General features: G+C 39.5%; 14 non-coding genes across 14 annotated transcripts; all 14 read right to left on the bottom strand.

The window, feature by feature from the left end:
* Positions 1–16,988: 16,988 nt before the first annotated feature.
* Positions 16,989–17,151, bottom strand: LOC134990346 (U1 spliceosomal RNA). The gene has a single exon (XR_010195186.1). It is a non-coding gene; the product is annotated as a U1 spliceosomal RNA (small nuclear RNA).
* A 152-nt stretch (positions 17,152–17,303) lies between these two features.
* On the bottom strand, positions 17,304–17,467 carry LOC134990328 (U1 spliceosomal RNA). Its single transcript, XR_010195170.1, has one exon. It is a non-coding gene; the product is annotated as a U1 spliceosomal RNA (small nuclear RNA).
* A 671-nt stretch (positions 17,468–18,138) lies between these two features.
* On the bottom strand, positions 18,139–18,301 carry LOC134990336 (U1 spliceosomal RNA). Its single transcript, XR_010195177.1, has one exon. It is a non-coding gene; the product is annotated as a U1 spliceosomal RNA (small nuclear RNA).
* Positions 18,302–18,453: 152 nt separating this feature from the next.
* On the bottom strand, positions 18,454–18,617 carry LOC134990330 (U1 spliceosomal RNA). Its single transcript, XR_010195172.1, has one exon. It is a non-coding gene; the product is annotated as a U1 spliceosomal RNA (small nuclear RNA).
* Positions 18,618–19,288: 671 nt separating this feature from the next.
* Positions 19,289–19,451, bottom strand: LOC134990339 (U1 spliceosomal RNA). The gene has a single exon (XR_010195180.1). It is a non-coding gene; the product is annotated as a U1 spliceosomal RNA (small nuclear RNA).
* A 152-nt stretch (positions 19,452–19,603) lies between these two features.
* On the bottom strand, positions 19,604–19,767 carry LOC134990326 (U1 spliceosomal RNA). Its single transcript, XR_010195168.1, has one exon. It is a non-coding gene; the product is annotated as a U1 spliceosomal RNA (small nuclear RNA).
* A 671-nt stretch (positions 19,768–20,438) lies between these two features.
* Positions 20,439–20,601, bottom strand: LOC134990338 (U1 spliceosomal RNA). The gene has a single exon (XR_010195179.1). It is a non-coding gene; the product is annotated as a U1 spliceosomal RNA (small nuclear RNA).
* A 152-nt stretch (positions 20,602–20,753) lies between these two features.
* On the bottom strand, positions 20,754–20,917 carry LOC134990323 (U1 spliceosomal RNA). The gene has a single exon (XR_010195165.1). It is a non-coding gene; the product is annotated as a U1 spliceosomal RNA (small nuclear RNA).
* Positions 20,918–21,588: 671 nt separating this feature from the next.
* On the bottom strand, positions 21,589–21,751 carry LOC134990342 (U1 spliceosomal RNA). The gene has a single exon (XR_010195183.1). It is a non-coding gene; the product is annotated as a U1 spliceosomal RNA (small nuclear RNA).
* A 152-nt stretch (positions 21,752–21,903) lies between these two features.
* Positions 21,904–22,067, bottom strand: LOC134990331 (U1 spliceosomal RNA). Its single transcript, XR_010195173.1, has one exon. It is a non-coding gene; the product is annotated as a U1 spliceosomal RNA (small nuclear RNA).
* A 671-nt stretch (positions 22,068–22,738) lies between these two features.
* On the bottom strand, positions 22,739–22,901 carry LOC134990335 (U1 spliceosomal RNA). Its single transcript, XR_010195176.1, has one exon. It is a non-coding gene; the product is annotated as a U1 spliceosomal RNA (small nuclear RNA).
* Positions 22,902–23,053: 152 nt separating this feature from the next.
* Positions 23,054–23,217, bottom strand: LOC134990325 (U1 spliceosomal RNA). Its single transcript, XR_010195167.1, has one exon. It is a non-coding gene; the product is annotated as a U1 spliceosomal RNA (small nuclear RNA).
* A 671-nt stretch (positions 23,218–23,888) lies between these two features.
* On the bottom strand, positions 23,889–24,051 carry LOC134990337 (U1 spliceosomal RNA). The gene has a single exon (XR_010195178.1). It is a non-coding gene; the product is annotated as a U1 spliceosomal RNA (small nuclear RNA).
* A 152-nt stretch (positions 24,052–24,203) lies between these two features.
* LOC134990327 (U1 spliceosomal RNA) lies at positions 24,204–24,367 on the bottom strand. The gene has a single exon (XR_010195169.1). It is a non-coding gene; the product is annotated as a U1 spliceosomal RNA (small nuclear RNA).
* Between the last annotated feature and the right edge of the window lie 134 nt (positions 24,368–24,501).

The following is a 24,501-nucleotide window of genomic DNA, read 5'->3' as shown; positions in this document are numbered from 1 at the left end:
TGGATTTGTTTTGCCAGCATATTTTTTTTCTCTGCAACCCACTGCTAAATTGTGCTTCCTAGCTGTTTTTTATAAAATCACTGAATCAAATCTAACTCTGATTACATCAAAGAAGGCCAGGTACCCTACACAATAAGAGGGGGTTTGAAATTTTGACTTGTCTACTTAAATATCACCAAAATCTGATCACAAGGTCAATTACGTTCCTGGGTGGGATTGAACCACCAACCTTTTGGTTATTAGCCTTACACACTAACCAATTGCACCACAGAGACACATTGCAAGAAGTACATACTGACAAAGGCTAATAAGCATTCATCAAGAACGTTTCCTAGAAAAACTTTAAAAAGTCAATAATCTGGAGAGTTTTTGTAAGATGTTTCTTCCATCAACCAACAAAGAAACACATTGGTACTTTCCCATGATAAGTGAGTGCTTCAGGATCTCTTGCACTTACATGTGCAGCAGAGTACTGCAATGGAAGCATGCTGGGCCCATAACCCAGAGATAGGCAGATTGAAACTATCCTCTGCTATATGCATTTTTTTTTGTTAATTAAAGTAATCCAAAACTGGGATTGATATTTTGTCTCTTTTATTTTTACTTAAAGTACAATAACTTTTACCATTTTAATTTGTTTTAATAGTATATTGACAGTATTGTTTTCTTTCAAAAATCCACTTCATTTTCTTTACCCTATTATTAAAATGGTAATTGACAAAAACAAACTACATTGTCACCAGAAGAGCAATACAAAATGTACAAGTGATATATTAAATTCATCTTTCCAGCATGAATTTCAATGATGCATTGGGTCAACAATTTTGTGAGAAACATCTTCACCCTTAAATAAAGATTTTCTTAATTCCTTACCTGTGTGCTAATTAGATATCACCTTGTTTTCACATTAAACAGACTTCCACATGAGAAAGCAGCAAGGATGCAGTGGCGTTAATGTTTCCTGGTGTCAACTTGTATTATTTCAGTAGACATTGAAATGAGGATGCATCTTGCTGCCTTTCCAATGAAGCAAGTTTAATTTAGTAATAGGTGAAAAACCATCCTTACAAAGGTGTTAATCAGAGACTTGGCTTTGTGGACACTTTTCAGAGAACAAATTTGTTAGCATAAAAATAAAGCCAGAAAATGAAGAGCTGTTTAATCACTCAATTGGATTTTTCTGCCAGCATATTTTTTTTCTCTGCAACCCACTGCTAAATTGTGCTTCCTAGCTGTTTTTATAAAATCACTGAATCAAATCAAACTCTGATTACATCAGAGAAGGCCAGGTACCCTACACAATAAGAGGGGGTTTGAAATTTTGACTTGTCTACTTAAATATCACCAAAATCTGACCACAAGGTCAATTACGTCCCTGGGTGGGATTGAACCACCAACCTTTTGGTTAATAGCCGAACACACTAACCGATTGCGCCACAGAGACACTTTGTGAAAAGTTCATACTGACAAAGGCTAATAAGCATACATCTAGAACGTTTCCTAGAAAAACATTAAAAAATCAATAATCTGGAGAGTTTTTGTAAGATGTTTCTTCCATCAACCAACAAATAAACACATTGGTACTTTCCCATGATGAGTGAGTGCTTCAGGATCTCTTGCACTTACATGTGCAGCAGAGTACTGCAATGGAAGCATGCTGGACCCATAACCCAGAGGTAGGCAGATTGAAACTATTCTTTGCTATATGCATTTTTTTTTGTTAATTTAAGTAATCAAAACTGGGATTGATATTTTTGCTCTTTTATTTTTACTTAAAGTACAATAACTTTTACCATTTTAATTTGTTTTAATAGTATATTGACAGTATAGTTTTCTTTCAAAAATCCACTTAATTTTCTTTACCCTATTATTAAAATGGTAATTGACAAAAAAAACTACATTGTCACCAGAAGAGCAATACAAAATGTACAAGTGATATATTAAAATCATCTTTCCAGCTTGAATTTCAATGATGCATTGGGGCAACAATTTTGTGAGAAACATCTTCACCCTTAAATAAAGATTTTCGTAATTCCTTACCTGTGTGCTAATTAGATATCACCTTGTTTTCACATTAAACAGACTTCCACATGAGAAAGCAGCAAGGATGCAGTGGCGTTAATGTTTCCTGGTTTCAACCTGTATTATTTCAGTAGACATTGAAATGAGGATGCATCTTGCTGCCTTTCCAATGAAGCAAGTTTAATTTAGTAATAGGTGAAAAACCATCCCTACAAAGGTGTTAATCAGAGACTTGGCTTTGTGGACATTTTTCAGAGAACAAATTTGTTAGCATAAAAATAAAGCCAGAAAATGAAGAGCTGTTTAATCACGCAATTTGATTTTTTTGCCAGCATATTTCTTTTTCTCTGCAACCCACTGCTAAATTGTGCTTCCTAGATGTTTTTATAAAATCACTGAATCAAATCTAACTCTGATTACATCTGAGAAGGCCAGGTACCCTACACAATAACAGGGGGTATGAAATTTGACTTGTCTACTTAAAGATCACCAAAATCTGATAACAAGGTCAATTACGTCCCTGGGTGGGATTGAACCACCAACCTTTTGGTTAATAGCCGTACACACTAACTGATTGCGCCACAGATACACTTTGCAAAAGTACATACTGACAAATGCTAATAAGCATTCATCTAAAACGTTTCCTAGAAAAACTTAAAAAAGTCAATAATCTGGAGAGTTTTTGTAAGATGTTTCTTCTATCAACCAACGAAGAAACACATTGGTACTTTCCCATGATGAGTGAGTGCTTCAGGATCTCTTGCACTTACATGTGCAGCAGAGTACAGCAATGGAAGCATGCTGGGCCCATAACCCAGAGGTAGGCAGATTGAAACTATCCTCTGCTATATGCATTTTTTTTTGTTAATTAAAGTAATCCAAAACTGGGATTGATATTTTGGCTCTTTTATTTTTACTTAAAGTACAATAACTTTTACCATTTTAATTTGTTTTAATAGTATATTGACAGTATTGTTTTCTTTCAAAAATCCACTTCATTTTCTTTACCCTATTATTAAAATGGTAATTGACAAAAACAAACTACATTGTCACCAGAAGAGCAATACAAAATGTACAAGTGATATATTAAATTCATCTTTCCAGCATGAATTTCAATGATGCATTGGGTCAACAATTTTGTGAGAAACATCTTCACCCTTAAATAAAGATTTTCTTAATTCCTTACCCGTGTGCTAATTAGATATCACCTTGTTTTCACATTAAACAGACTTCCACATGAGAAAGCAGCAAGGATGCAGTGGCGTTAATGTTTCCTGGTGTCAACTTGTATTATTTCAGTAGACATTGAAATGAGGATGCATCTTGCTGCCTTTCCAATGAAGCAAGTTTAATTTAGTAATAGGTGAAAAACCATCCTTACAAAGGTGTTAATCAGAGACTTGGCTTTGTGCACACTTTTCAGAGAACAAATTTGTTAGCATAAAAATAAAGCCAGAAAATGAAGAGCTGTTTAATCACTCAATTGGATTTTTCTGCCAGCATATTTTTTTTCTCTGCAACCCACTGCTAAATTGTGCTTCCTAGCTGTTTTTTATAAAATCACTGAATCAAATCTAACTCTGATTACATCAGAGAAGGCCAGGTACCCTACACAATAAGAGGGGGTTTGAAATTTGACTTGTCTACTTAAATATCACCAAAATCTGACCACAAGGTCAATTACGTCCCTGGGTGGGATTGAACCACCAACCTTTTGGTTAATAGCCGAACACACTAACCGATTGCGCCACAGAGACACTTTGCGAAAAGTACATACTGACAAAGGCTAATAAGCATACATCTAGAACGTTTCCTAGAAAAACATTAAAAAATCAATAATCTGGAGAGTTTTTGTAAGATGTTTCTTCCATCAACCAACAAATAAACACATTGGTACTTTCCCATGATGAGTGAGTGCTTCAGGATCTCTTGCACTTACATGTGCAGCAGAGTACTGCAATGGAAGCATGCTGGACCCATAACCCAGAGGTAGGCAGATTGAAACTATTCTTTGCTATATGCATTTTTTTTTGTTAATTTAAGTAATCAAAACTGGGATTGATATTTTTGCTCTTTTATTTTTACTTAAAGTACAATAACTTTTACCATTTTAATTTGTTTTAATAGTATATTGACAGTATTGTTTTCTTTCAAAAATCCACTTCATTTTCTTTACCCTATTATTAAAATGGTAATTGACAAAAAAAACTACATTGTCACCAGAAGAGCAATACAAAATGTACAAGTGATATATTAAAATCATCTTTCCAGCTTGAATTTCAATGATGCATTGGGGCAACAATTTTGTGAGAAACATCTTCACCCTTAAATAAAGATTTTCGTAATTCCTTACCTGTGTGCTAATTAGATATCACCTTGTTTTCACATTAAACAGACTTCCACATGAGAAAGCAGCAAGGATGCAGTGGCGTTAATGTTTCCTGGTTTCAACCTGTATTATTTCAGTAGACATTGAAATGAGGATGCATCTTGCTGCCTTTCCAATGAAGCAAGTTTAATTTAGTAATAGGTGAAAAACCATCCATACAAAGGTGTTAATCAGAGACTTGGCTTTGTGGACACTTTTCAGAGAACAAATTTGTTAGCATAAAAATAAAGCCAGAAAATGAAGAGCTGTTTAATCACGCAATTTGATTTTTTTGCCAGCATATTTCTTTTTCTCTGCAACCCACTGCTAAATTGTGCTTCCTAGCTGTTTTTATAAAATCAATGAATCAAATCTAACTCTGATTACATCAGAGAAGGCCAGGTACCCTACACCATAAGAGGGGGTTTGAAATTTTGACTTGTCTACTGAAAGATCACCAAAATCTGATAACAAGATCAATTACATCTCTGGGTGGGATTGAACCACCAACCTTTTAGTTAATAGCCGTACACACTAACTGATTGCGCCACAGAGACACTTTGCGAAAGTGCATACTGACAAAGGCTAATAAACATTCATCTAAAACGTTTCCTAGAAAAACTTTAAAAAGTCAATAATCTGGAGAGTTTTTGTAAGATGTTTCTTCCATCAACCAACGAAGAAACACATTGGTACTTTCCCATGATGAGTGAGTGCTTCAGGATCTCTTGCACTTACATGTGCAGCAGAGTACAGCAATGGAAGCATGCTGGGCTCATAACCCAGAGGTAGGCAGATTGAAACTATCCTCTGCTGTATGCTTTTTTTTTTAATTTAAGTAATCCAAAACTGGGATTGATATTTTGGCTCTTTTATTTTTACTTAAAGTACAATAACTTTTACCATTTTAATTTGTTTTAATAGTATATTGACAGTATTGTTTTCTTTCAAAAATCCACTTAATTTTCTTTACCCTATTATTAAAATGGTAATTGACAAAAACAAACTACATTGTCACCAGAAGAGCAATACAAAATGTACAAGTGATATATTAAAATCATCTTTCCAGCTTGAATTTCAATGATGCATTGGGGCAACGATTTTGTGAGAAACATCTTCACCCTTAAATAAAGATTTTCTTAATTCCTTACCTGTGTGCTAATTAGATATCACCTTGTTTTCGCATTAAACAGACTTCCACATGAGAAAGCAGTAAGGATGCAGTGGCGTTAATGTTTCCTGGTGTCAACCTGTATTATTTCAGTAGACATTGAAATGAGGATGCATCTTGCTGCCTTTCCAATGAAGCAAGTTTAATTTAGTAATAGGTGAAAAACCATCCCTACAAAGGTGTTAATCAGAGACTTGGCTTTGTGGACACTTTTCAGAGAACAAATTTGTTAGCATAAAAATAAACCAGAAAATGAAGAGCTGTTTAATCACTCAATTGGATTTTTTTGCCAGCATATTTTTTTCTCTGCAACCCACTGCTAAATTGTGCTTCCTAGCTGTTTTTTATAAAATCACTGAATCAAATCTAACTCTGATAACATCAGAGAAGGCCAGGTACCCTACACAATAAGAGGGGGTTTGAAATTTTGACTTGTCTACTTAAATATCACCAAAATCTGATCACAAGGTCAATTACGTCCCTGGGTGGGATTGAACCACCAACCTTTTGGTTAATAGCCTTACACACTAACCAATTGCGCCACAGAGACACTTTGCAAAAGTACATACTGACAAAGGCTAATAAGCAATCATCTAGAACGTTTCCTAGAAAAACTTTAAAAAGTCAATAATCTGGAGAGTTTTTGTAAGATGTTTCTTCCATCAACCAATGAAGAAACACATTGGTACTTTCCCATGATGAGTGAGTGCTTCAGGATCTCTTGCACTTACATGTGCAGCAGAGTACTGCAATGGAAGCATGCTGGGCTCATAACCCAGAGGTAGGCAGATTGAAATTATCCTTTGCTATATGCATTTTTTTTGTTAATTAAAGTAATCCAAAACTGGGATTGATATTTTTGCTCTTTTATTTTTACTTAAAGTACAATAACTTTTACCATTTTAATTTGTTTTAATAGTATATTGACAGTATTGTTTTCTTTCAAAAATCCACTTAATTTTCTTTACCCTATTATTAAAATGGTAATTGACAAAAACAAACTACATTGTCACCAGAAGAGCAATACAAAATGTACAAGTGATATATTAAAATCATCTTTCCAGCTTGAATTTCAATGATGCATTGGGGCAACGATTTTGTGAGAAACATCTTCACCCTTAAATAAAGATTTTCTTAATTCCTTACCTGTGTGCTAATTAGATATCACCTTGTTTTCACATTAAACAGACTTCCACATGAGAAAGCAGCAAGGATGCAGTGGCGTTAATGTTTCCTGGTGTCAACCTGTATTATTTCAGTAGACATTGAAATGAGGATGCATCTTGCTGCCTTTCCAATGAAGCAAGTTTAATTTAGTAATAGGTGAAAAACCATCCTTACAAAGGTGTTAATCAGAGACTTGGCTTTGTGGACACTTTTCAGAGAACAAATTTGTTAGCATAAAAATAAAGCCAGAAAATGAAGATCTGTTTAATCACTCAATTGGATTTTTCTGCCAGCATATTTTTTTTCTCTGCAAACCACTGCTAAATTGTGCTTCCTAGCTGTTTTTATAAAATCAATGAATCAAATCTAACTCTGATTACATCAGAGAAGGCCAGGTACCCTACACAATAAGATGGGGTTTGAAATTTTGACTTGTCTACTTAAATATCACCAAAATCTGATCACAAGGTCAATTACGTCCCTGGGTGGGATTGAACCACCAACCTTTTGGTTAATAGCCTTACACACTAACCAATTGCGCCACAGAGACACTTTGCAAAATTACATACTGACAAAGGCTAATAAGCATTCATCTAGAACGTTTCCTAGAAAAACTTTAAAAAGTCAATAATCTGGAGAGTTTTTGTAAGATGTTTCTTCCATCAACCAATGAAGAAACACATTGGTACTTTCCCATGATGAGTGAGTGCTTCAGGATCTCTTGCACTTACATGTGCAGCAGAGTACTGCAATAGAATCATGCTGGGCCCATAACCCAGAGGTAGGCAGATTGAAACTATCCTTTGCTATATGCATTTTTTTTGTTAATTAAAGTAATCCAAAACTGGGATTGATATTTTGGCTCTTTTATTTTTACTTAAAGTACAATAACTTTTACCATTTTAATTTGTTTTGATAGTATATTGACAGTATTGTTTTCTTTCAAAAATCCACTTAATTTTCTTTACCCTATTATTAAAATGGTAATTGACAAAAACAAACTACATTGTCACCAGAAGAGCAATACAAAATGTACAAGTGATATATTAAAATCATCTTTCCAGCTTGAATTTCAATGATGCATTGGGGCAACGATTTTGTGAGAAACATCTTCACCCTTAAATAAAGATTTTCTTAATTCCTTACCTGTGTGCTAATTAGATATCACCTTGTTTTCACATTAAACAGACTTCCACATGAGAAAGCAGCAAGGATGCAGTGGCGTTAATGTTTCCTGGTGTCAACCTGTATTATATCAGTAGACATTGAAATGAGGATGCATCTTGCTGCCTTTCCAATGAAGCAAGTTTAATTTAGTAATAGGTGAAAAACCATCCCTACAAAGGTGTTAATCAGAGACTTGGCTTTGTGGACACTTTTCAGAGAACAAATTTGTTAGCATAAAAATAAAGCCAGAAAATGAAGAGCTGTTTAATCACTCAATTGTATTTTTTTGCCAGCATATTTTTTTTATCTGCAACCCACTGCTAAATTGTGCTTCCTAGCTGTTTTTTATAAAATCACTGAATCAAATCTAACTCTGATTACATCAGAGAAGGCCAGGTACCCTACACAATAAGAGGGGGTTTGAAATTTTGACTTGTCTACTTAAATATCACCAAAATCTGATCACAAGGTCAATTACATTCCTGGGTGGGATTGAACCACCAACCTTTTGTTAATAGCCTTACACACTAACCAATTGCGCCACAGAGACACTTTGCAAAAGTACATACTGACAAAGGCTAATAAGCATTCATCTAGAACGTTTCCTAGAAAAACTTTAAAAAGTCAATAATCTGGAGAGTTTTTTAAGATGTTTCTTCCATCAACCAACGAAGAAACACATTGGTACTTTCCCATGATGAGTGAGTGCTTCAGGATCTCTTGCACTTACATGTGCAGCAGAGTACTGCAATGGAAGCATGCTGGGCTCATAACCCAGAGGTAGGCAGATTGAAATTATCCTTTGCTATATGCATTTTTTTTTGTTAATTAAAGTAATCCAAAACTGGGATTGATATTTTTGCTCTTTTATTTTTACTTAAAGTACAATAACTTTTACCATTTTAATTTGTTTTAATAGTATATTGACAGTATTGTTTTCTTTCAAAAATCCACTTAATTTTCTTTACCCTATTATTAAAATGGTAATTGACAAAAACAAACTACATTGTCACCAGAAGAGCAATACAAAATGTACAAGTGATATATTAAAATCATCTTTCCAGCTTGAATTTCAATGATGCATTGGGGCAACGATTTTGTGAGAAACATCTTCACCCTTAAATAAAGATTTTCTTAATTCCTTACCTGTGTGCTAATTAGATATCACCTTGTTTTCACATTAAACAGACTTCCACATGAGAAAGCAGCAAGGATGCAGTGGCGTTAATGTTTCCTGGTGTCAACCTGTATTATTTCAGTAGACATTGAAATGAGGATGCATCTTGCTGCCTTTCCAATGAAGCAAGTTTAATTTAGTAATAGGTGAAAAACCATCCCTACAAAGGTGTTAATCAGAGACTTGGCTTTGTGGACACTTTTCAGAGAACAAATTTGTTAGCATAAAAATAAACCAGAAAATGAAGAGCTGTTTAATCACTCAATTGGATTTTTTTGCCAGCATATTTTTTTTCTCTGCAACCCACTGCTAAATTGTGCTTCCTAGCTGTTTTTTATAAAACCACTGAATCAAATCTAACTCTGATAACATCAGAGAAGGCCAGGTACCCTACACAATAAGATGGGGTTTGAAATTTTGACTTGTCTACTTAAATATCACCAAAATCTGATCACAAGGTCAATTACGTCCCTGGGTGGGATTGAACCACCAACCTTTTGGTTAATAGCCTTACACACTAACCAATTGCGCCACAGAGACACTTTGCAAAAGTCCATACTGACAAAGGCTAATAAGCATTCATCTAGAACGTTTCCTAGAAAAACTTTAAAAAGTCAATAATCTGGAGAGTTTTTGTAAGATGTTTCTTCCATCAACCAATGAAGAAACACATTGGTACTTTCCCATGATGAGTGAGTGCTTCAGGATCTCTTGCACTTACATGTGCAGCAGAGTACTGCAATGGAAGCATGCTGGGCCCATAACCCAGAGGTAGGCAGATTGAAATTATCCTTTGCTATATGCATTTTTTTTGTTAATTAAAGTAATCCAAAACTGGGATTGATATTTTTGCTCTTTTATTTTTACTTAAAGTACAATAACTTTTACCATTTTAATTTGTTTTAATAGTATATTGACAGTATTGTTTTCTTTCAAAAATCCACTTAATTTTCTTTACCCTATTATTAAAATGGTAATTGACAAAAACAAACTACATTGTCACCAGAAGAGCAATACAAAATGTACAAGTGATATATTAAAATCATCTTTCCAGCTTGAATTTCAATGATGCATTGGGGCAACGATTTTGTGAGAAACATCTTCACCCTTAAATAAAGATTTTCTTAATTCCTTACCTGTGTGCTAATTAGATATCACCTTGTTTTCACATTAAACAGACTTCCACATGAGAAAGCAGCAAGGATGCAGTGGCGTTAATGTTTCCTGGTGTCAACCTGTATTATTTCAGTAGACATTGAAATGAGGATGCATCTTGCTGCCTTTCCAATGAAGCAAGTTTAATTTAGTAATAGGTGAAAAACCATCCTTACAAAGGTGTTAATCAGAGACTTGGCTTTGTGGACACTTTTCAGAGAACAAATTTGTTAGCATAAAAATAAAGCCAGAAAATGAAGATCTGTTTAATCACTCAATTGGATTTTTCTGCCAGCATATTTTTTTTCTCTGCAAACCACTGCTAAATTGTGCTTCCTAGCTGTTTTTATAAAATCAATTAATCAAATCTAACTCTGATTACATCAGAGAAGGCCAGGTACCCTACACAATAAGATGGGGTTTGAAATTTTGACTTGTCTACTTAAATATCACCAAAATCTGATCACAAGGTCAATTACGTCCCTGGGTGGGATTGAACCACCAACCTTTTGGTTAATAGCCTTACACACTAACCAATTGCGCCACAGAGACACTTTGCAAAAGTACATACTGACAAAGGCTAATAAGCATTCATCTAGAACGTTTCCTAGAAAAACTTTAAAAAGTCAATAATCTGGAGAGTTTTTGTAAGATGTTTCTTCCATCAACCAATGAAGAAACACATTGGTACTTTCCCATGATGAGTGAGTGCTTCAGGATCTCTTGCACTTACATGTGCAGCAGAGTACTGCAATAGAATCATGCTGGGCCCATAACCCAGAGGTAGGCAGATTGAAACTATCCTTTGCTATATGCATTTTTTTTGTTAATTAAAGTAATCCAAAACTGGGATTGATATTTTGGCTCTTTTATTTTTACTTAAAGTACAATAACTTTTACCATTTTAATTTGTTTTGATAGTATATTGACAGTATTGTTTTCTTTCAAAAATCCACTTAATTTTCTTTACCCTATTATTAAAATGGTAATTGACAAAAACAAACTACATTGTCACCAGAAGAGCAATACAAAATGTACAAGTGATATATTAAAATCATCTTTCCAGCTTGAATTTCAATGATGCATTGGGGCAACGATTTTGTGAGAAACATCTTCACCCTTAAATAAAGATTTTCTTAATTCCTTACCTGTGTGCTAATTAGATATCACCTTGTTTTCACATTAAACAGACTTCCACATGAGAAAGCAGCAAGGATGCAGTGGCGTTAATGTTTCCTGGTGTCAACCTGTATTATATCAGTAGACATTGAAATGAGGATGCATCTTGCTGCCTTTCCAATGAAGCAAGTTTAATTTAGTAATAGGTGAAAAACCATCCCTACAAAGGTGTTAATCAGAGACTTGGCTTTGTGGACACTTTTCAGAGAACAAATTTGTTAGCATAAAAATAAAGCCAGAAAATGAAGAGCTGTTTAATCACTCAATTGTATTTTTTTGCCAGCATATTTTTTTTATCTGCAACCCACTGCTAAATTGTGCTTCCTAGCTGTTTTTTATAAAATCACTGAATCAAATCTAACTCTGATTACATCAGAGAAGGCCAGGTACCCTACACAATAAGAGGGGGTTTGAAATTTTGACTTGTCTACTTAAATATCACCAAAATCTGATCACAAGGTCAATTACATTCCTGGGTGGGATTGAACCACCAACCTTTTGTTAATAGCCTTACACACTAACCAATTGCGCCACAGAGACACTTTGCAAAAGTACATACTGACAAAGGCTAATAAGCATTCATCTAGAACGTTTCCTAGAAAAACTTTAAAAAGTCAATAATCTGGAGAGTTTTTTAAGATGTTTCTTCCATCAACCAACGAAGAAACACATTGGTACTTTCCCATGATGAGTGAGTGCTTCAGGATCTCTTGCACTTACATGTGCAGCAGAGTACTGCAATGGAAGCATGCTGGGCTCATAACCCAGAGGTAGGCAGATTGAAATTATCCTTTGCTATATGCATTTTTTTTTGTTAATTAAAGTAATCCAAAACTGGGATTGATATTTTTGCTCTTTTATTTTTACTTAAAGTACAATAACTTTTACCATTTTAATTTGTTTTAATAGTATATTGACAGTATTGTTTTCTTTCAAAAATCCACTTAATTTTCTTTACCCTATTATTAAAATGGTAATTGACAAAAACAAACTACATTGTCACCAGAAGAGCAATACAAAATGTACAAGTGATATATTAAAATCATCTTTCCAGCTTGAATTTCAATGATGCATTGGGGCAACGATTTTGTGAGAAACATCTTCACCCTTAAATAAAGATTTTCTTAATTCCTTACCTGTGTGCTAATTAGATATCGCCTTGTTTTCACATTAAACAGACTTCCACATGAGAAAGCAGCAAGGATGCAGTGGCGTTAATGTTTCCTGGTGTCAACCTGTATTATTTCAGTAGACATTGAAATGAGGATGCATCTTGCTGCCTTTCCAATGAAGCAAGTTTAATTTAGTAATAGGTGAAAAACCATCCCTACAAAGGTGTTAATCAGAGACTTGGCTTTGTGGACACTTTTCAGAGAACAAATTTGTTAGCATAAAAATAAACCAGAAAATGAAGAGCTGTTTAATCACTCAATTGGATTTTTTTGCCAGCATATTTTTTTTCTCTGCAACCCACTGCTAAATTGTGCTTCCTAGCTGTTTTTTATAAAACCACTGAATCAAATCTAACTCTGATAACATCAGAGAAGGCCAGGTACCCTACACAATAAGATGGGGTTTGAAATTTTGACTTGTCTACTTAAATATCACCAAAATCTGATCACAAGGTCAATTACGTCCCTGGGTGGGATTGAACCACCAACCTTTTGGTTAATAGCCTTACACACTAACCAATTGCGCCACAGAGACACTTTGCGAAAGTCCATACTGACAAAGGCTAATAAGCATTCATCTAGAACGTTTCCTAGAAAAACTTTAAAAAGTCAATAATCTGGAGAGTTTTTGTAAGATGTTTCTTCCATCAACCAATGAAGAAACACATTGGTACTTTCCCATGATGAGTGAGTGCTTCAGGATCTCTTGCACTTACATGTGCAGCAGAGTACTGCAATGGAAGCATGCTGGGCCCATAACCCAGAGGTAGGCAGATTGAAACTATCCTTTGCTATATGCATTTTTTTTTGTTAATTAAAGTAATCCAAAACTGGGATTGATATTTTTGCTCTTTTATTTTTACTTAAAGTACAATAACTTTTACCATTTTAATTTGTTTTAATAGTATATTGACAGTATTGTTTTCTTTCAAAAATCCACTTAATTTTCTTTACCCTATTATTAAAATGGTAATTGACAAAAACAAACTACATTGTCACCAGAAGAGCAATACAAAATGTACAAGTGATATATTAAAATCATCTTTCCAGCTTGAATTTCAATGATGCATTGGGGCAACGATTTTGTGAGAAACATCTTCACCCTTAAATAAAGATTTTCTTAATTCCTTACCTGTGTGCTAATTAGATATCACATTGTTTTCACATTAAACAAACTTCCACATGAGAAAGCAGCAAGGATGCAGTGGCGTTAATGTTTCCTGGTGTCAACCTGTATTATTTCAGTAGACATTGAAATGAGGATGCATCTTGCTGCCTTTCCAATGAAGCAAGTTTAATTTAGTAATAGGTGAAAAACCATCCCTACAAAGGTGTTAATCAGAGACATGGCTTTGTGGACACTTTTCAGAGAACAAATTTGTTAGCATAAAAATAAAGCCAGAAAATGAAGAGCTGTTTAATCACTCAATTGGATTTTTCTGCCAGCATATTTTTTTTATCTGCAACCCACTGCTAAATTGTGCTTCCTAGCTGTTTTTTATAAAATCACTGAATCAAATCTAACTCTGATTACATCAGAGAAGGCCAGGTACCCTACACAATAAGAGGGGGTTTGAAATTTTGACTTGTCTACTTAAATATCACCAAAATCTGATCACAAGGTCAATTACATTCCTGGGTGAGATTGAACCACCAACCTTTTGATTAATAGCCTTACACACTAACTAATTGCGCCACAGAGACACTTTGCAAAAGTACATACTGACAAAGGCTAATAAGCATTCATCTAGAACGTTTCCTAGAAAAACTTTAAAAAGTCAATAATCTGGAGAGTTTTTGTAAGATGTTTCTTCCATCAACCAACGAAGAAACACATTGGTACTTTCCCATGATGAGTGAGTGCTTCAGGATCTCTTGCACTTACATGTGCAGCAGAGTACTGCAATGGAAGCATGCTGGGCCCATAACCCAGAGGTAGGCAGATTGAAACTATCCTTTGCTATATGCATTTTTTTTTGTTAATTAAAGTAATCCAAAACTGGGATTGATATTTTTGCTCTTTTATTTTTACTTAAAGTACAATAACTTTTACCATTTTAATTTGTTTTAATAGTATATTGACAGTATTGTTTTCTTTCAAAAATCCACTTAATTTTCTTTACCCTATTATTAAAATGGTAATTGACAAAAACAAACTACATTGTCACCAGAAGAGCAATACAAAATGTACAAGTGATATATTAAAATCATCTTTCCAGCTTGAATTTCAATGATGCATTGGGGCAACGATTTTGTGAGAAACATCTTCACCCTTAAATAAAGATTTTCTTAATTCCTTACCTGTGTGCTAATTAGATATCACCTTGTTTTCACATTAAACAGACTTCCACATGAGAAAGCAGCAAGGATGCAGTGGCGTTAATGTTTCCTGGTGTCAACTTGTATTATTTCAGTAGACATTGAAATGAGGATGCATCTTGCTGCCTTTCCAATGAAGCAAGTTTAATTTAGTAATACGTGAAAAACCATCCCTACAAAGGTGTTAATCAGAGACTTGGCTTTGTGGACACTTTTCAGAGAACAAATTTGTTAGCATAAAAATAAAGCCAGAAATGAAGAGCTGTTTAATCACTCAATTGGATTTTTTTGCCAGCATATTTCTTTTTCTCTGCAACCCACTGCTAAATTGTGCTTCCTAGCTGTTTTTATAAAATCACTGAATCAAATCTAACTCTGATTACATCAGAGAAGGCTAGGTACCCTACACAATAAGAGGGGGTTTGAAATTTTGACTTGTCTACTTAAATATTACCAAAATCTGATCACAAGGTCAATTACGTCCCTGGGTAGGATTTAACCACCAACCTTTTGGTTAATAGCCGTACACACTAACCAATTGCGCCACAGAGACACTTTGCAAAAAGTACATACTGACAAAGGCTAATAAGCATTCATCTAGAACGTTTCCTAGAAAAACTTTAAAAAGTCAATAATCTGGAGAGTTTTTGTAAGATGTTTCTTCCATCAACCAACAAAGAAACACATTGGTACTTTCCCATGATGAGTGAGTGCTTCAGGATCTCTTGCACTTACATGTGCAGCAGAGTACTGCAATGGAAGCATGCTGGGCCCATAACCCAGAGGTAGGCAGATTGAAACTATCCTTTGCTATATGCATTTTTTTTGTTAATTAAAGTAATCCAAAACTGGGATGGATATTTTTGCTCTTTTATTTTTACTTAAAGTACAATAACTTTTACCATTTTAATTTGTTTTAATAGTATATTGACAGTATTGTTTTCTTTCAAAAATCCACTTAATTTTCTTTACCCTATTATTAAAATGGTAATTGACAAAAACAAACTACATTGTCACCAGAAGAGCAATACAAAATGTACAAGTGATATATTAAAATCATCTTTCCAGGTTGAATTTCAATGATGCATTGGGGCAACGATTTTGTGAGAAACATCTTCACCCTTAAATAAAGATTTTCTTAATTGCTTACCTGTGTGCTAATTAGATATCACCTTGTTTTCACATTAAACAGACTTCCACATGAGAAAGCAGCAAGGATGCAGTGCCGTTAATGTTTCCTGGTGTCAACCTGTATTATTTCAGTAGACATTGAAATGAGGATGCATCTTGCTGCCTTTCCAATGAAGCAAGTTTAATTTAGTAATAGGTGAAAAACCATCCTTACAAAGGTGTTAATCAGAGACTTGGCTTTGTGGACACTTTTCAGAGAACAAATTTGTTAGCATAAAAATAAAGCCAGAAAATGAAGAGCTGTTTATTCACTCAATTGGATTTTTCTGCCAGCATATTTTTTTTTTCTCTGCAACCTACTGCTAAATTGTGCTTCCTAGCTGTTTTTATAAAATCACTGAATCAAATCTAACTCTGATTACATCAGGGAAGGCCAGGTACCCACACCATAACAGGGGGTTTGAAATTTTGACTTGTCTACTTTAAGATCACCAAAATCTGATCACAAGGTAAATTACGTCCCTGGGTGGGATTGAACCACCAACCTTTTAGATAATAACCGAACACGCTAACTGATTGCGCCACAGAGACACTTTGCAAACTTACATTCTGACAAACGCTAATAAGCATTCATCTAGAACGTTTCCTAGAAAAACTTTAAAAAGTCAATAATCTGGAGAGTTTTTGTAAGATGTTTCTTCCATCAATCAACGAAGAACATTCATGCTGATTTCTTGCAGCAGCTGGGCACTGTAACAGCTCCAGAGCTGCTCTGTAAGGCAACTAAAAGGGTGTGGGCCCTGCAGCACTACCTGTAGTTCGCATTGTGCGCTGGAAGGCACAAAGTAAGCAGACGGGAGAAGTCAGGATAGTGCGCAAGGGCATAGAAGGGAGCGGCTCAAGAAAAGAGAAGTGGAAACTGACAGCAAACTAGGCTGGAGAGAGACCTGAGACAAAGAGATCTGAATTATACGAGAGCCGACCAGGGGAAACACAAATTATGCAGTCGAGTTTCCCACATTTGGGGAAATAGCTGGAGCAGCACACACAGAGTGCAATGGGTGAGCCTTGCCCTGGGAGAAGCACCTTCATGATCATAGTATCTCACCTGGCAGGTAAGTAGGAGTTGGGCAAGAGCTGAGGAGGGTCGCTGCTCGGGCACCCCCCTGTCAAGTGAAGGAGATCCAACTGAGGCAGCACAAGAGAACTCTCGAAAGAAGAACAAGGCTAGAGGAAGATCTGAGACACAGAAATCTGGCTTTTACCAGAGCTGACCAGAGGAAAGCACAAACACAGTCCCCCACTACCACAAATAATGCAGTCGAGTTTCCCACATTTGGGGAAATCACAGGGGTCAGCATACCCAGAATGCAATGAATGAACCTCACCATGGGAGAACAATCTTCATGACCATGGTATCTCCTATGCAAAATAAGTATGATTTGGGATAGGGCTGGGGAGGGCCGCTGCTCAGGCACATCTCTGTCAAGTAAAGGAGATTCAACTGAGGCAGCACAAGGGAACTCTCATCTGGGGACAACAACTGCAGGGAGAACACATATTTTCAGATGAACATGGGAGGGCAGAAGGCTGCCTAATACTGAAGCACCCCCAAACAACAAACCAAATGCAACAACTAGTGCAAGCATTCCTGGGGGAAGGCCTGCAGCAGATGGATTTGCATATGGTGATGTCATCCAAGCAGTGGGTCAAAGTTGGCTTCAACCCTCGTCTGCATATGAAAAGAAAAAAGGGATGTGCAGGGCATGGCGGCCTTTTGCGGCGCTTGCATGACCCCTAATTCGCATTAAACACCTCCACCCTCCTTAGGTGTGGGGCTCATGTTGGCTATGCCCCAGCACCTGAAGCATTCAAGCTGATTTCTTGCAGCAGCTGGGCACTGTAACAGCTCCAGAGCTGCTCTGTAAGGCAAGTAAAAGGGTGTGGGCCCTGCAGCACTACCTGTAGTTCGCATTGTGCGTTGGAAGGCACAAAGTAAGCAGACGGGAGAAGTCAGGATAGTGCGCAAGGGCATAGAAGGGAGCGGCTCAAGAAAAGAGAAGTGGAAACAGACAGCAAACTAGGCTGGAGAGAGACCTGAGACAAAGAGATCTGAATTATACGAGAGCCGACCAGAGGAAACACAAATTATGCAGTCAAGTGTCCCACATTTGGGGAAATCGCAGGAGCAGCACACCCAGAGTGCAATGGGTGAGCCTTGCCCTGGGAGAAGCACCTTCCTGATCATAGTATCTCACCTGGCAGGTAAGTAGGAGTTGGGCTAGAGCTGGGGAGGGTCGCTGCTCGGGCACCCCCCTGTCAAGTGAAGGAGATCCAACTGAGGCAGCACAAGGGAACTCTCGAAAGAAGAACAAGGCTAGAGGAAGATCTGAGACAAAGAAATCTGACTTTTACCAGAGCTGACCAGAGGAAAGCACAAACACAGTCCCCCTCTACCACAAATAATGCAGTCGAGTTTCCCACATTTGGGGAAATCACAGGGGTCATCATACCCAGAATGCAATGAATGAACCTCACCCTGGGAGAACAATCTTCATGACCATGATATCTCCTATGCAAAATAAGTATGATTTGGGATAGGGCTGGGGAGGGCCGCTGCTCAGGCACATCTCTGTCAAGTAAAGGCGATTCAACTGAGGCAGCACAAGGGAACTCTCATCTGGGGACAACAACTGCAGGGAGAACACATATTTTCAGATGAACATGGGAGGGCAGAAGGCTGCCTAATACTGAAGCACCCCCAAACAACAAACCAAATGCAACAACTAGTGCAAGCATTCCTGGGGGAAGGCCTGCAGCAGATGGATTTGCATATGGTGATGTCATCCAAGCAGTGGGTCAAAGGTGGCTTCAACCCTCGTCTGCATATGAAAAGAAAAAAGGGATGTGCAGGGCATGGCGGCCTTTTGCGGCGCTTGCATGACCCCTAATTCGCATTAAACACCTCCACCCTCCTTAGGTGTGGGGCTCATGTTGGCTATGCCCCAGCACCTGAAGCATTCAAGCTGATTTCTTGCAGCAGCTGGGCACTGTAACAGCTCCAGAGCTGCTCTGTAAGGCAACTAAAAGGGTGTGGGCCCTGCAGCACTACCTGTAGTTCGCATTGTGCGTTGGAAGGCACAAAGTAAGCAGACAGGAGAAGTCAGGATAGTGCGCAAGGGCATAGAAGGGAGCGGCTCAAGAAAAGAGAAGTGGAAACAGACAGCAAACTAGGCTGGAGAGAGACCTGAGACAAAGAGATCTGAATTATACGAGAGCCGACCAGAGGAAACACAAATTATGCAGTCAAGTGTCCCACATTTGGGGAAATCGCAGGAGCAGCACACCCAGAGTGCAATGGGTGAGCCTTGCCCTGGGAGAAGCACCTTCCTGATCATAGTATCTCACCTGGCAGATAAGTAGGAGTTGGGCTAGAGCTGGGGAGGGTCGCTGCTCGGGCACCCCCCTGTCAAGTGAAGGAGATCCAACTGAGGCAGCACAAGGGAACTCTCGAAAGAAGAACAAGGCTAGAGGAAGATCTGAGACAAAGAAATCTGACTTTTACCAGAGTTGACCAGAAGAAAGCACAAACACAGTCCCCCACTACCACAAATAATGCAGTCGAGTTTCCCACATTTGGGGAAATCACAGGGGTCAGCATACCCAGAATGCAATGAATGAACCTCACCCTGGGAGAACAATCTTCATGACCATGGTATCTCCTATGCAAAATAAGTATGATTTGGGATAGGGCTGGGGAGGGCCGCTGCTCAGGCACATCTCTGTCAAGTAAAGGAGATTCAACTGAGGCAGCACAAGGGAACTCTCATCTGGGGACAACAACTGCAGGGAGAACACATATTTTCAGATGAACATGGGAGGGCAGAAGGCTGCCTAATACTGAAGCACCCCCAAACAACAAACCAAATGCAACAACTAGTGTAAGCATTCCTGGGGGAAGGCCTGCAGCAGATGGATTTGCATATGGTGATGTCATCCAAGCAATGGGTCAAAGTTGGCTTCAACCCTCGTCTGCATATGAAAAGAAAAAAGGGATGTGCAGGGCATGGCGTCCTTTTGTGGCGCTTGGATGACCCTTAATTCGCATTAAACATCTCCACCCTCCTTCGGTGTGGGGCTCATGTTGGCTATGCCCCAGCCCCTGAAGCATTCAAGATGATTTCTTGCAGCAGCTGGGCACTGTAACAGCTCCAGAGCTGTTCTTTAAAGCATGTAAAAGGGTGTGGGCCCTGCAGCACTACCTGTAGTATGCATTGTGCGTTGGAAGGCACAAAGTAAGCAGACGGGAGAGGTCAGGATAGTGCGCAAGGGCATAGAAGGGAGCGGCTCAAGAAAAGAGAAGTGGAAACAGACAGCAAACTAGGCTGGAGAAAGACCTGAGACAAAGAGATCTGAATTATACGAGAGCCGACCAGAGGAAACACAAATTATGCAGTCAAGTTTCCCACATTTGGGGAAATCGCAGTAGCAGCACACCCAGAGTGCAATGGGTGAGCCTTGCCCTGGGAGAAGCACCTTCCTGATCATAGTATCTCACCTGGCAGGTAAGTAGGAGTTGGGCTAGAGCTGGGGAGGGTCGCTGCTCGGGCACCCCCCTGTCAAGTGAAGGAGATCCAACTGAGGCAGCACAAGGGAACTCTCGAAAGAAGAACAAGGCTAGAGGAAGATCTGAGACAAAGAAATCTGACTTTTACCAGAGCTGAGCAGAGGAAAGCACAAACACAGTCCCCCACTACCACAAATAATGCAGTCGAGTTTCCCACATTTGGGGAAATCACAGGGGTCAGCATACCCAGAATGCAATGAATGAACCTCACCCTGGGAGAACAATCTTCATGACCATGGTATCTCCTATGCAAAATAAGTATGATTTGGGATAGGGCTGGGGAGGGCCGCTGCTCAGGCACATCTCTGTCAAGTAAAGGAGATTCAACTGAGGCAGCACAAGGGAACTCTCATCTGGGGACAACAACTGCAGGGAGAACACATATTTTCAGATGAACATGGGAGGGCAGAAGGCTGCCTAATACCGAAGCACCCCCAAACAACAAACCAAATGCAACAACTAGTGCAAGCATTCCTGGGGGAAGGCCTGCAGCAGATTGATTTGCATATGGTAATGCCATCCAAGCAGTGGGTCAAAGTTGGCTTCAACCCTCGTCTGCATATGAAAAGAGAAAAGGGGCGTGCAGGGCATGGCGGCCTTTTGCGGCGCTTGGGTGACCCTTAGTTCGCATTAAACACCTCCACCCTCCTTCGGTGTGGGGCTCATGTTGGCAATGCCCCAGCCCCTGAAGCATTCAAGCTGATTTCTTGCAGCAGCTGGGTACTGTAACAGCTCCAGAGCTGCTCTGTGAGGCAAGTAAAAGGGTGTGGGCCCTGCAGCACTACCTGTAGTTTGCATTGTGTGTTGGAAGGCACAAAGTAAGCAGACGGGAGAAGTCAGGATAGTGCGCAAGGGCATAGAAGGGAGCGGCTCAAGAAAAGAGAAGTGGAAACAGACAGCAAACTAGGCTGGAGAGAGACCTGAGACAAAGAGATCTGAATTATACGAGAGACGACCAGGGGAAACACAAATTATGCAGTCAAGTTTCCCACATTTGGGGAAATCACAGGGGCAGCACACCCAGAGTGCAATGGGTGAGCCTTGCCCTGGGAGAAGCACCTACATGATCATAGTATCTCACCTGGCAGGTAAGTAGGAGTTGGGCTAGAGCTGGGGAGGGTCGCTGCTCGGGTACCCCCCTGTCAAGTGAAGGAGATCCAACTGAGGCAGCACAAGGGAACTCTCGAAAGAGGAACAAGGCTAGAGGAAGATCTGAGACAAAGAAATCTGATTTTTACCAGAGTTGACCAGAAGAAAGCACAAACACAGTCCCCCACTACCACAAATAATGCAGTCGAGTTTCCCACATTTGGGGAAATCACAGGGGTCATCATACCCAGAATGCAATGAATGAACCTCACCCTGGGAGAACAATCTTCATGACCATGGTATCTCCTATGCAAAATAAGTATGATTTGGGATAGGGCTGGGGAGGGCCGCTGCTCAGGCACATCTCTGTCAAGTAAAGGAGATTCAACTGAGGCAGCACAAGGGAACTCTCATCTGGGGACAACAACTGCAGGGAGAACACATATTTTCAGATGAACATGGGAGGGCAGAAGGCTGCCTAATACTGAAGCACCCCCAAACAACAAACCAAATGCAACAACTAGTGCAAGCATTCCTGGGGGAAGGCCTGCAGCAGATGGATTTGCATATGGTGATGTCATCCAAGCAGTGGGTCAAAGTTGGCTTCAACCCTCGTCTGCATATGAAAAGAAAAAAGGGATGTGCAGGGCATGGCGGCCTTTTTCGGCGCTTGCATGACCCCTAATTCGCATTAAACACCTCCACCCTCCTTAGGTGTGGGGCTCATGTTGGCTATGCCCCAGCACCTGAAGCATTCAAGCTGATTTCTTGCAGCAGCTGGGCACTGTAACAGCTCCAGAGCTGCTCTGTAAGGCAACTAAAAGGGTGTGGGCCCTGCAGCACTACCTGTAGTTCGCATTGTGCGTTGGAAGGCACAAAGTAAGCAGACGGGAGAAGTCAGGATAGTGCGCAAGGGCATAGAAGGGAGCGGCTCAAGAAAAGAGAAGTGGAAACAGACAGCAAACTAGGCTGGAGAGAGACCTGAGACAAAGAGATCTGAATTATACGAGAGCCGACCAGAGGAAACACAAATTATGCAGTCAAGTGTCCCACATTTGGGGAAATCGCAGGAGCAGCACACCCAGAGTGCAATGGGTGAGCCTTGCCCTGGGAGAAGCACCTTCCTGATCATAGTATCTCACCTGGCAGGTAAGTAGGAGTTGGGCTAGAGCTGGGGAGGGTCGCTGCTCGGGCACCCCCCTGTCAAGTGAAGGAGATCCAACTGAGGCAGCACAAGGGAACTCTCAAAAGAAGAACAAGGCTAGAGGAAGATCTGAGACAAAGAAATCTGACTTTTACCAGAGTTGACCAGAAGAAAGCACAAACACAGTCCCCCACTACCACAAATAATGCAGTCGAGTTTCCCACATTTGGGGAAATCACAGGGGTCAGCATACCCAGAATGCAATGAATGAACCTCACCCTGGGAGAACAATCTTCATGACCATGGTATCTCCTATGCAAAATAAGTATGATTTGGGATAGGGCTGGGGAGGGCCGCTGCTCAGGCACAGCTCTGTCAAGTAAAGGAGATTCAACTGAGGAAGCACAAGGGAACTCTCATCTGGGGACAACAACTGCAGGGAGAACACATATTTTCAGATGAACATGGGAGGGCAGAAGGCTGCCTAATACTGAAGCACCCCCAAACAACAAACCAAATGCAACAACTAGTGTAAGCATTCCTGGGGGAAGGCCTGCAGCAGATGGATTTGCATATGGTGATGTCATCCAAGCAGTGGGTCAAAGTTGGCTTCAACCCTCGTCTGCATATGAAAACAAAAAAGGGATGTGCAGGGCATGGCGTCCTTTTGTGGCGCTTGGATGACCCTTAATTCGCATTAAACATCTCCACCCTCCTTCGGTGTGGGGCTCATGTTGGCTTTGCCCCAGCCCCTGAAGCATTCAAGATGATTTCTTGCAGCAGCTGGGCACTGTAACAGCTCCAGAGCTGTTCTGTAAAGTATGTAAAAGGGTGTGGGCCCTGCAGCACTACCTGTAGTATGCATTGTGCGTTGGAAGGCACAAAGTAAGCAGACGGGAGAGGTCAGGATAGTGCGCAAGGGCATAGAAGGGAGCGGCTCAAGAAAAGAGAAGTGGAAACAGACAGCAAACTAGGCTGGAGAAAGACCTGAGACAAAGAGATCTGAATTATACGAGAGCCGACCAGAGGAAACACAAATTATGCAGTCAAGTTTCCCACATTTGGGGAAATCACAGGAGCAGCACACCCAGAGTGCAATGGGTGAGCCTTGCCCTGGGAGAAGCACCTTCCTGATCATAGTATCTCACCTGGCAGGTAAGTAGGAGTTGGGCTAGAGCTGGGGTGGGTCGCTGCTCGGGCACCCCCCTGTCAAGTGAAGGAGATCCAACTGAGGCAGCACAAGGGAACTCTCGAAAGAAGAACAAGGCTAGAGGAAGATCTGAGACAAAGAAATCTGACTTTTACCAGAGCTGAGCAGAGGAAAGCCCAAACACAGTCCCCCACTACCACAAATAATGCAGTCGAGTTTCCCACATTTGGGGAAATCACAGGGGTCAGCATACCCAGAATGCAATGAATGAACCTCACCCTGGGAGAACAATCTTCATGACCATGGTATCTCCTATGCAAAATAAGTATGATTTGGGATAGGGCTGGGGAGGGCCGCTGCTCAGGCACATCTCTGTCAAGTAAAGGAGATTCAACTGAGGCAGCACAAGGGAACTCTCATCTGGGGACAACAACTGCAGGGAGAACACATATTTTCAGATGAA

The sequence above is a fragment of the Pseudophryne corroboree genome, unplaced genomic scaffold, assembly GCF_028390025.1.
Source record: "Pseudophryne corroboree isolate aPseCor3 unplaced genomic scaffold, aPseCor3.hap2 scaffold_1162, whole genome shotgun sequence".
Classification (NCBI taxonomy): domain Eukaryota; kingdom Metazoa; phylum Chordata; class Amphibia; order Anura; family Myobatrachidae; genus Pseudophryne; species Pseudophryne corroboree.
The sequence above is the reverse complement of the archived record's forward strand: the minus strand, read 5'-3'. Positions and strand labels throughout refer to the sequence as shown.